At 46.0% G+C, this 9,042-nt stretch overlaps 1 long non-coding RNA gene across 1 annotated transcript; it reads left to right on the top strand.

The window, feature by feature from the left end:
• The first annotated feature begins 300 nt into the window (after positions 1–300).
• On the top strand, positions 301–8,242 carry LOC108503253. The gene is made up of 5 exons (XR_001876776.1): positions 301–396; positions 3,178–3,223; positions 4,080–4,175; positions 5,843–5,965; positions 7,670–8,242. It is a non-coding gene; the product is annotated as an uncharacterized LOC108503253 (long non-coding RNA).
• The last annotated feature ends 800 nt before the right edge of the window (positions 8,243–9,042 follow it).

Below are 9,042 nucleotides of genomic sequence, written 5' to 3'. Positions count from 1 at the left end.
TTATATCTTCACAGTACCAAACCACATTTTAGGCTAAAAAAAGAGGTGACATTTCAAACAGGCATTGCAAATTGATGACATTTTAATGTGCTGAGAGATGTAAGGACACAAACCCATAAATAAATGACCAAAATCAAACAAACACGTCTGCACACACAGATATAAAAAATATAAACTTAGTTAGGCCAGGTGAAGGCTTTCTGTGTGGTTCCCTCTGGAGAGCCACCAATATAACTAAATTAATAAATATAGGTCTCAGTACAATAAACACAAGTCCCACCTCAGTTAGGAGTGGTGTTGGTGGTGCCTCAGCGTGGGCTACACAGGGACTGCTGGAAGAGTTTGTTCCTCTTCTCGGAGCCATTTCTGCTTATATTCAGCAAATTCCAAAACGAGGTGATCAGCAGAGTCCTGCTTGTTCCCAGCAGCTTTTGAAGAGCCGTGAGAGCTGTGTTGGCAGCTCCCTCCTCTCTGCTGGGCCCTGCAGGGGAGCCGTGGGGAGGAGGTGGATCTGTGGGGAGGAGGTGGATCTGTGCCCTGAGAGGAACAGGAAAAAATCTATTTGCTGAAGATTTAAGTTCTGTAAATCAGGGCCATGAACTGTAAAGCACACCAGGGAAATCGGGACTGATTCCTTTAACTGCCCATTAGACTTTGCTCGTTCCTGCTCGGAGAGGCTGATTGCTGAAGAAAAGCTGTTTCCTGGGGAAGCTCTGCCATCGCTGAATGTTTTGGTGGTTTCCAGAGGCCTGTTAGGCTGCACCACTTGGGTGGAGAAGAGGTTTCAATTTGCTTTCAAGTGACTCAGCGCAAGGAGGACTTTTTTTTCCTTTCTCCTCTGTTCAAGGGGTGCTGCCCACCAGACTCACTGGGCTCAGATGAGCAGAGGCGTTGGAAAGGCAGGGAGAGGCCCAACGCCCCAGCACAGTGACACCGTTTGCCTTGGAGCTGTGGCAGGGAAGAGGAGCCTTTCTGCACCGTGGCATCCAAGGAAAAAATCAGGAGATTTTTTTGAAGGCAGGTTCAGAATTGTGGTGTTTAGACAGTGTTTTGTCTCTCTTACTGCTCCCAGTGAGGCTGTGCTGCCCTGAAATGACCCCTTCCTGCAATATTTTGTCCCCCAGTAAAAATAAGAGAGAGAGAAGAGCTCTGGTGCTAAACAGGCTTGAGGAGCACTGATGGTATCTGCAGTGTCAGCTCCTGTTCTCGAGCCCAACCACCACCCCTGAACCTGGTTCCTGCAGGAGACAGGGGCTGTTTTCCCAAGAGGAGCTGTGAAGGCAGGGAGAGGACACAGAATCATAGACAAGGATTCAAGAAAGAATGGAGAAATCCAAGAAAGACAGAGAGGGAATTTTTACAAGAGCCTGTGGTGACAGGACAAGGGGGAATGGCTTAAAACTGACAGAGAGTAAGTTTAGATGGGATATTGGGAAGAAATTCTTTCCTGTGAGGGTGGAGAGGCCCTGGCACAGGTTGCCCAGAGAAGCTGTGGCTACCCCTGGATCCCTGGAAGTGTCCAAGACCAGGTTGGACAGGGCTTGGAGCAACCTGGGCTGGTGGAAGGTGTCCCTGCCCATGGCAGGGGGTGGCACTGGATGGGCTTTAAGGTCCATCCAACCCAAACCATTCTGTGATTCCATGAATATCCTGAGTTGGAAGGACTCACAGGATCAAGTCCAACTCCTGACCCTGCACAGGACTCCAATGATGCTTCTTTCATGGGCTCCCCATCCATGTAATGGTTCTTGTACTGAGACCCTCAGCCCCTCCTCCTGCTCAGCCCAAGTCCCCTCCCTGCCCATGGGAAGAGGATGTGGCTTCTTGGCTTCTCTCCACACTTGGCTCATGTAAATGTAGTGTCTCTGTGCTGACTAATGGCCCCGAGAGTCACAGCCTGCTTATTGGTTTAGAAATAAAGATATTACTATGCAAATGGCTCTGGAAGGTGTTTCTTCTCATTAGGGGATGGAGATCACTTGATGAAAGATGCAGTGTGCTTCATCTGTAAAAAGGCTCAGCAAATTTGTCCTGTCTCCACAGCACCGAGCAACGAGAGCGATCGGGCAACGCAGCGAGGAGACAAATGGTTTGTGACACCTGGGTTACCTTTGCCGGGCAAGGTGGGCGTGAAATTTTTTATGGGGAGACAAAAAAGATGATGGGCAATTAACTACAAACTCATGCAGCAGGTTTATCATATGCTCAGCTCATCCATCTGTGTCTCAGTCTCCGGCGGACTCGGGAGTTTCATCAAGAAAACCATTTTGGAGCCGGCAGAGCAAAACAGATCGTTGTCGCCTGCGAGCCCCGCCGAGGCTCTGCAGAGCTTTTGTCTTGTGGTTATGGTTTATGTGCAGGAGAAAAGAGGGATCCAAATGCTTTTCTCCTTGCAGGATGTGTGTTTGAGAATATTTCTCGTTCAGGGACCAGTCCTGCAGGTACTGTGTGCGTGTGAACAGCTTTATTCGGCTTAATTCAAAGAAATCCTTTGGGTGAGATGGAAAACGTGGTGTAACTGCATTTACAGCCCAGCCTCTGTCCTGCCATGACTCCGAGAGGGTAGTTCAGGGAATTGGGAGAGGAAGGATGAGCTCGTGGTTAAAAGCACTGAATTGGTCCAGAAAATATTGGTGCTGGTTTTGCCTCTTCCTTTGTGTGCGACCTTGGAGGAATCCCTTGGTCTGGTTGAAACTTCAGCCTGTGAAGTCACAGAATCCCAGACTGGCTTGAATTGGAAGGCACCTCAAAGCCCATCCAGTGCCACTCCCTGTCATGGGCAGGGACACCTTCCACTAGCCCAGGTTGCTCCAACCTGGCCTTGGACACTTCCAGGGATGGGGCAGCCACAGCTTCTCTGGGCAACCTGGGCCAGGGCCTCCCCATCCTTATAGGGGAGAATTCCTTCCCAATATCCCATCTATCCCTGCTCTCCTTCAGTTTGAAGCCTTTCCCCCTTGTCCTGTCTCTCCACGCTCTTGTAAAATTTCTCTCTCTGTTTTTCTTGTAGGCTCCCTTCAGGTCAGGACAGTTGTTGGGTTTTATCTGTTTGTGCCAAATCAGTTAATATTTAACTATTTCCCTTCACAATATTATGCTAATGAATATCTTATTGAAGACATTTAAGTACTAATTTTATATAAATAATATTTTCCTTAACTAATTATTTTGGTGCAGCATTGCCAGATTTGGTGAAAAAAGAAACAGATTTTCAGCATCAAAGGTAATTATTTTTATCCTCTGAATCTTCAAGGGCTCTTTTTCAGTCTCTAAATGTAACTGCTCCACAAAGAGCCCACAGTTCTTCCCTGGAGATCACACTGGGGAGGAATCAATAAAGTTGGAGCCCTGGGACTAATCAGTTAAACAGCCACAAAGACCTGGGATGTGTCTTTTCCTTTCACCCTGGATTGGGGGAGGGTGCTGAATGAGGTCACATGGGAATAATTCTAATTAGTTTTATAGAAAATGAAGCAGAACAGGTCCCTGGGTCTGCCACGGGGTCACTGGTCCTGGGGGACAAGCACCTCCCTAGGGAAAAGATGCACTTCCACGTGTAACTTTCCATGCTGTGAGCATCACTTGAACAAAGCAGTGTCCTAGTTTGTCATTACTTTGCCATCTACATGTACGTTTTTATTGCTTTAGGATAACACTGTTGGTGTAACAGTAACACTGCAGCTCTGAGCCAGGGAAATGCTGGGTTTGAATTCCCTCCCTCGCCACTCGCTGCCGCTGAAGGAAGTGAACTCCTGAAGAAAGATATTGGCCTTGTGGACCTTCCTGACAGTCCATAAATCGGGGTTCTGTCAACCCAGAGAGGTGCCATAAAGAGAGCAGATTAAAAGAGATTAGTTCTGCCAAGTGGCCTGAGCAGAGAATTTATGTCTCCCCTCTCCCGCCCGGCAGAGCCGCGGGAGACGTGAGCTCCAGAGGTCGGGGAGAATCCTCCTGCTCCCTTCTCAGGGCTTCACACCCCAGCCAAAATGGAATTTGAATTTCCCTGTGGTTTGTTTGCCTATGGAGGAACTAGTCTAGAGAGAACAAGTTCATCTAAAAGTGTATATTTTACTCCACAGGACATTTGCTCGCTCCGGAGATTGAATATTCTGCCTCCACTTGATTCACTGAAGAAAATGAAATGCAAAATAAGCAGGGAGAGAAGAGCTATAGTGGTAAGATATATGATGTATTTGTTAATGTGCATCATGTACATGTTCCAGAGCTTTCAAATGGGCCCTAAAATTTATCTCACTGCTGAAGTCAATGCTCCTTCACTCATAAGCAGCAACATGTGCAGAGCCAGGGAGACAGAATAAGATATAACTGGGTTAACTCCAGCCACGAAGGTCTGTCTGCAGACAGGAATCCTGGCACTCCCACGCCAAAGCAGTGGGGCAGGGCTGGGGTTTTATTTGCACAGCACACTGCACGTGGGCACTGCTGTGACCCTGAATTCTCAATAAAACTGGGAAGAGTAATTTTTATCTTGTCTCAGTGAAGGACCACGTGCCCAGTAACACCAGTCTGAGGAACTGGTGCCTGTTTAAAAGGGTTTCCTGGAGCTGCCTCATGCTGATTCAAAGCATTATTCTTTGTTTAATATTCAAAGTAAGCAGTCAACCCATTCTCAAGTGGTCAAGTGATTATATTTTCAAGTAATTAATTGCTGGTTAATTGCCTTGCAGGTTACTATCCTGTATGATAACATTCCTGGAAATTTTGCTTGCTGTAATGAGCTAATGAATTTTTGTCAGTGTTTGTGTTAGGACTGAACAATCCTAAGGCTGCTGCACGGCTCCTGCCTAGTGTACAAATCTCAAAGAGGTGCTCATCAATTTTTTAAAAGCATGAGCTGGCACTGGTTCAGTGAAAGAATTGAATTTAATGAAAATCATGAAATGAGTATTTGGGAAGTTTAATTAAAATAACTGCTGATACAAAGTGCTAAGGGATAAGACCTGTACAAAATAACAACAATAATAATAGTAAAAAAAAAATTAGAAGTCTGTAAACCAACCTTTTTCTTTGAAGCAGTTGTCCCTGAAAAATGAGGCTTGCCCATCAAAATTCTGAATTTTAAAATGTGAATGGCACAGTACACATTTTGTCTATGTAAAATATTTTACTGTGATCCCAAGTTCTTAGCAGGACTCTGTGTGCTACTTGTGGAAAGCAAAATATTCTATATTGGTAGTAAAATAAATTGTGGGGTTGACCAGGTCTCCAAGACTAAAATGACTTCAGTAACTGAGTGATGCAACCACTCTGAGCCTGTTTGAGAGGCCACCAGTTCCATCCTGCCCAAACTTCCATGCAGAGTTTGTGCATAGCAGGTGCTCGGGGGTCACATCTCTGTGGATATCCCTGTTCTATCCTAAGGTTGTTTATCACACTGCAGTCAGTGTTAAATGGATTGGGAGCTGCAGGAATTCTGGTGGTGTTTGATGGACACTCCAGGTGTTAGGATGTTGTTTGGACAAGGGTCTCAGGCTCCTGGTGGGATTGTTGGGGTGTCCTGGGCAGGGCCAGGAGTTGGACTCGTGATCCTTGTGGGTCCCTTCCAGCTGAGAAGGTTCTCTGATTCCCTGACTCGCCCTCCCTGTGTCCAGCAGCATTCCCACCCCAGCACTGCCCCCTGAGCCAGCCTGGCAGGGGCTCCCCCAGCTGCTCCCACCACCTGCAGTGCTCCCCCCTGCCAGCCACTGCCTCCTCCAGGGCAACTCCAGCCCTGCAAACATGGCCCTGAGTGTTTTGGCTCTGTTAGCCAGCCCGGAATGACTCTAAAAAGGCCTTTTCCAAGATACAGCAAACCCCATAATTTTTCAAACTTCTCCCAAAGCCAGGAGCTGCTTCCCGGGGAAACTACTGAACATCTGAGGAGCTTCTGGATGGAGGACACCACGATCCACACCACAGCCTGTGCTAGAGGGCATGGCTAGGGGGAGTCCTGGCACCAGCACAGGTAAAACTGAGTTATTCCTCTGGTGGTGCAGCATTGGCCATATGGAGGATCCATGGTCTGCCTGGAAGAGGGAGAGGAAAGAGAGTGCAGACGTTTGAAAGCCAATTCTGGTTGTTTTTCAGATCTGAGCTATGCTTTTGTACGTACTTGGATATTTTGAAAGCCTAAGTTAGTATTCAGAGAGCTGCTGGCAATTTTGGGGCCAGATTTTGCTCTTATTTGCCTTTGTGCAGCACAGGAATGTGTAAGCAGGAATTGGCACCACGCACAGGACAGATTTGAGCTTGTTTAAACCGAGTTTCGAGAATTGCTTTGCTCTTCTTCAGGCTGTGTGAGCTTCCAAATTGGTGCTTCATTTGGGGGAGTAATGGATCCTCTGGGCACTGCACTCAGAGCATCCCCAGCCTGGCTTTCATTACTTCCATGGTGAAATCCCGACTCCGCTCTCACTCCAGTCCAGTCCTGCTCTGATTCCACTGAGCTGCTGTTTTGTGCTCCCCTTATTTGTGCCAGTTGGGGTGGATTCAAAGCATTTCTGTGCATCCTGCCAGCTTCCCAAGCAGTTCTGCCTGTAGAGCAGCATCCCTTGGATGAGCTGGTGCAAGGCAGTGCTGGCAGCCACATGGCCCTGCTGTGGTGTCCATCGGTCCCTGTGCTGATCTTCTGGGGTGGTTTTGTTCATTCTCTGTTTGGACTTGGAAGCAAGAGAGGCCTTTTATAGGCAGAACTAAATCCCTGCAGTAGGAAGGAAATATTGAGAGTTAACAGCACCTCCATCCCTGGAAGTGTCCAAGGCCAGGTTGGACGGGGCTTGGAGCCACCTGGGCTAGTGGGAGGTGTCCCTGCCCACGGCAGGGGGTGGAATGGGATGAGCTTTAAGCTCCCTTTCAACCCAAATCATTCCACGGTTGCATACAATCAAAAGTTGCAGGTCACTGAGCTTTTTGCAACCTCCTTTGTGTCTTTTCCTTTCCCCCTTTGCTGCAGGGGTGAAAGGGCTGGAGCAGAATTGTGGATGTTCCTTTGTGGAAGGGATGGATGTGTGGTTGGCTGGCTCCAGGGAAGTTGTCCTTGCAGGCAGTTGCACAGATTTTGAATTATTTTGGAAAATGTTCATGCTATAAAACCCAAACCTGAGAGTCTCAAAGCCTGGAGGACGTGGAATGGATCTGGAGACCCCCAGGTCTGAGGGCAGTGTCTCCACTGCCTGCAGGGAACAACAAGAAAGGCTTTGCTTCTCAGTTTCCCCATCATAAATTAGGAACATCTTTCCTTTATAAGGTGATTTCCATTGGTCACAAGAAAGGGGTTAAATTTCAAGTTCATTATTATTAATATTCATCCAACCTGGTTTTAAAAATACACATGGAAGCAAACTGTGACTAAAAGTTTATGTTCAGGTCTGAATTCTTTCCATTAATGGAAGGGAAAAAAGATATATGCAGTGAAAATATTTCCAAATTTATTTTATTTTGGACACTTTCTCTTCACGAAATACCCATTGAAAGAAATATTGCTTAACTTGTATTTTCTCATGGATTTAATGATTATCTAACAAATTGAAGAATTCTCCATACAAAACACCTTAAGAATCCTCTCATATTAACTCTTGCAACTCTCTGTAAGATTTGGCTGAAAATTAATGTTTTTAGGATGGAAGATTCTGGGGTAAATTTTATCCTGATTTTCCTTCTCGCTCTGCAGGTTTCAGAAGATGACAGAAACTTGCCCAGACTCCAGTTAACAGGAGCAGAAGGCACAGCCACCCCGTTTGATGTCCGTGACAAAAAGCCCGGGATGAAGGACAAAATGATCAAAAATCAATAGCTTCAAAATCTCTGCCTTTCAAAAAAAGATTTAAAACCAGCCTCCCCCTGTCTCTTCCTTTGAGGTTGTGCTGAAAGGCTTTGTTTTAAGGGATGCCATTTTCAAAGAGGAGCAGGAGAAAGCTGGGAAAAAAAAAAGTTGAAATTATTTTCCCAGTTCAGTCGTTCCGTAGAGGAGCATTATGAGGGAAAACTGGCTTCAAAGGACAGGGAAAGCAAGAGAAATAAAAGCATTTCTTTCTCCATATAAAGGCAGCTGACTCCTCTTGGTGAAAACATTGTCATATTTGGTTTAAATTTATGTATTTCTTTGGAACTTTGGGAATGCAGGCAAAGGTTTAACTCCCTGACTTAGCCCAGGAGATGCAGTAGCTGGAACTCTGCCTCTAATTTGTGTCATGTTTAATTAAGAGTAATGACTGGAGGAATTTCATTGCCCTCTCAAGTCAGTTTGTCCTGCATTTGCAGCTTTTTTTCCCCGGTAACTGCCCATCTTGCAAAAAAATAGACAGAGACATGTCATTGCAGTGGGAATAAATGGTAAATGGTGGCATTAAAACATCACCTCCCATTAACTACTTATGATGTAACCAAACCTAAAACTTTTCAAATGAGTGGATTAAAAGTAATGACTTGCACCAGAAAATAAAAACTGCAGAATAAAAAATGCATCAGAGGAGAAAATGTGATTGCTGGGATTTAACTGAGCAGAGGGACCTTCTGTGAGAAAGAAATGTTAGAGCTGGATAGTAAGAAATCAGCCACACTGGATGTGAAAAGAGGTGGAGTTGCCTTGTAACTTTTTGGTAAAAACAGTGTTTTCTTCCCAACTGACTCCTATGTGAAGGCCACCTGTTCAGCAGGAATTCTAAATACTATATTGTGGCTACAGAAGCTATTTCCATAAACTATTGGTGACCTTCTATAACTCAAAAGTGTCAGGGCAACAGCCAGCACCACAAGAGACTCACAAAAGGCCAGTAATTGTGAGTTAAGGTAACGATTTCACAGCAGTCTACGTGGTCCTGCACTCATGCAAAAAGATTCTGGGGGAGATTTCTTTTAATTATCACCTCTGACAGCTGCTCTGTTTTCCTGGGAAACTTCCTGTCTCCTCTTCCAGCTGCATTTCCAGGAATCAGCAGGATGAAGCAGTTTCCTCACGTGCAATGGGAAGTGCAGAAATCTCCTCCAGAGCCTGTTTGGAGATGGAAGCAGACATCCAGAGAGAGCAGCAGTGAGAACTCCTTG

This window comes from Lepidothrix coronata, unplaced genomic scaffold, assembly GCF_001604755.1.
Source record: "Lepidothrix coronata isolate B3197 unplaced genomic scaffold, Lepidothrix_coronata-1.0 Scaffold134, whole genome shotgun sequence".
Lineage (NCBI taxonomy): Eukaryota > Metazoa > Chordata > Aves > Passeriformes > Pipridae > Lepidothrix > Lepidothrix coronata.
The sequence above is the reverse complement of the archived record's forward strand: the minus strand, read 5'-3'. Positions and strand labels throughout refer to the sequence as shown.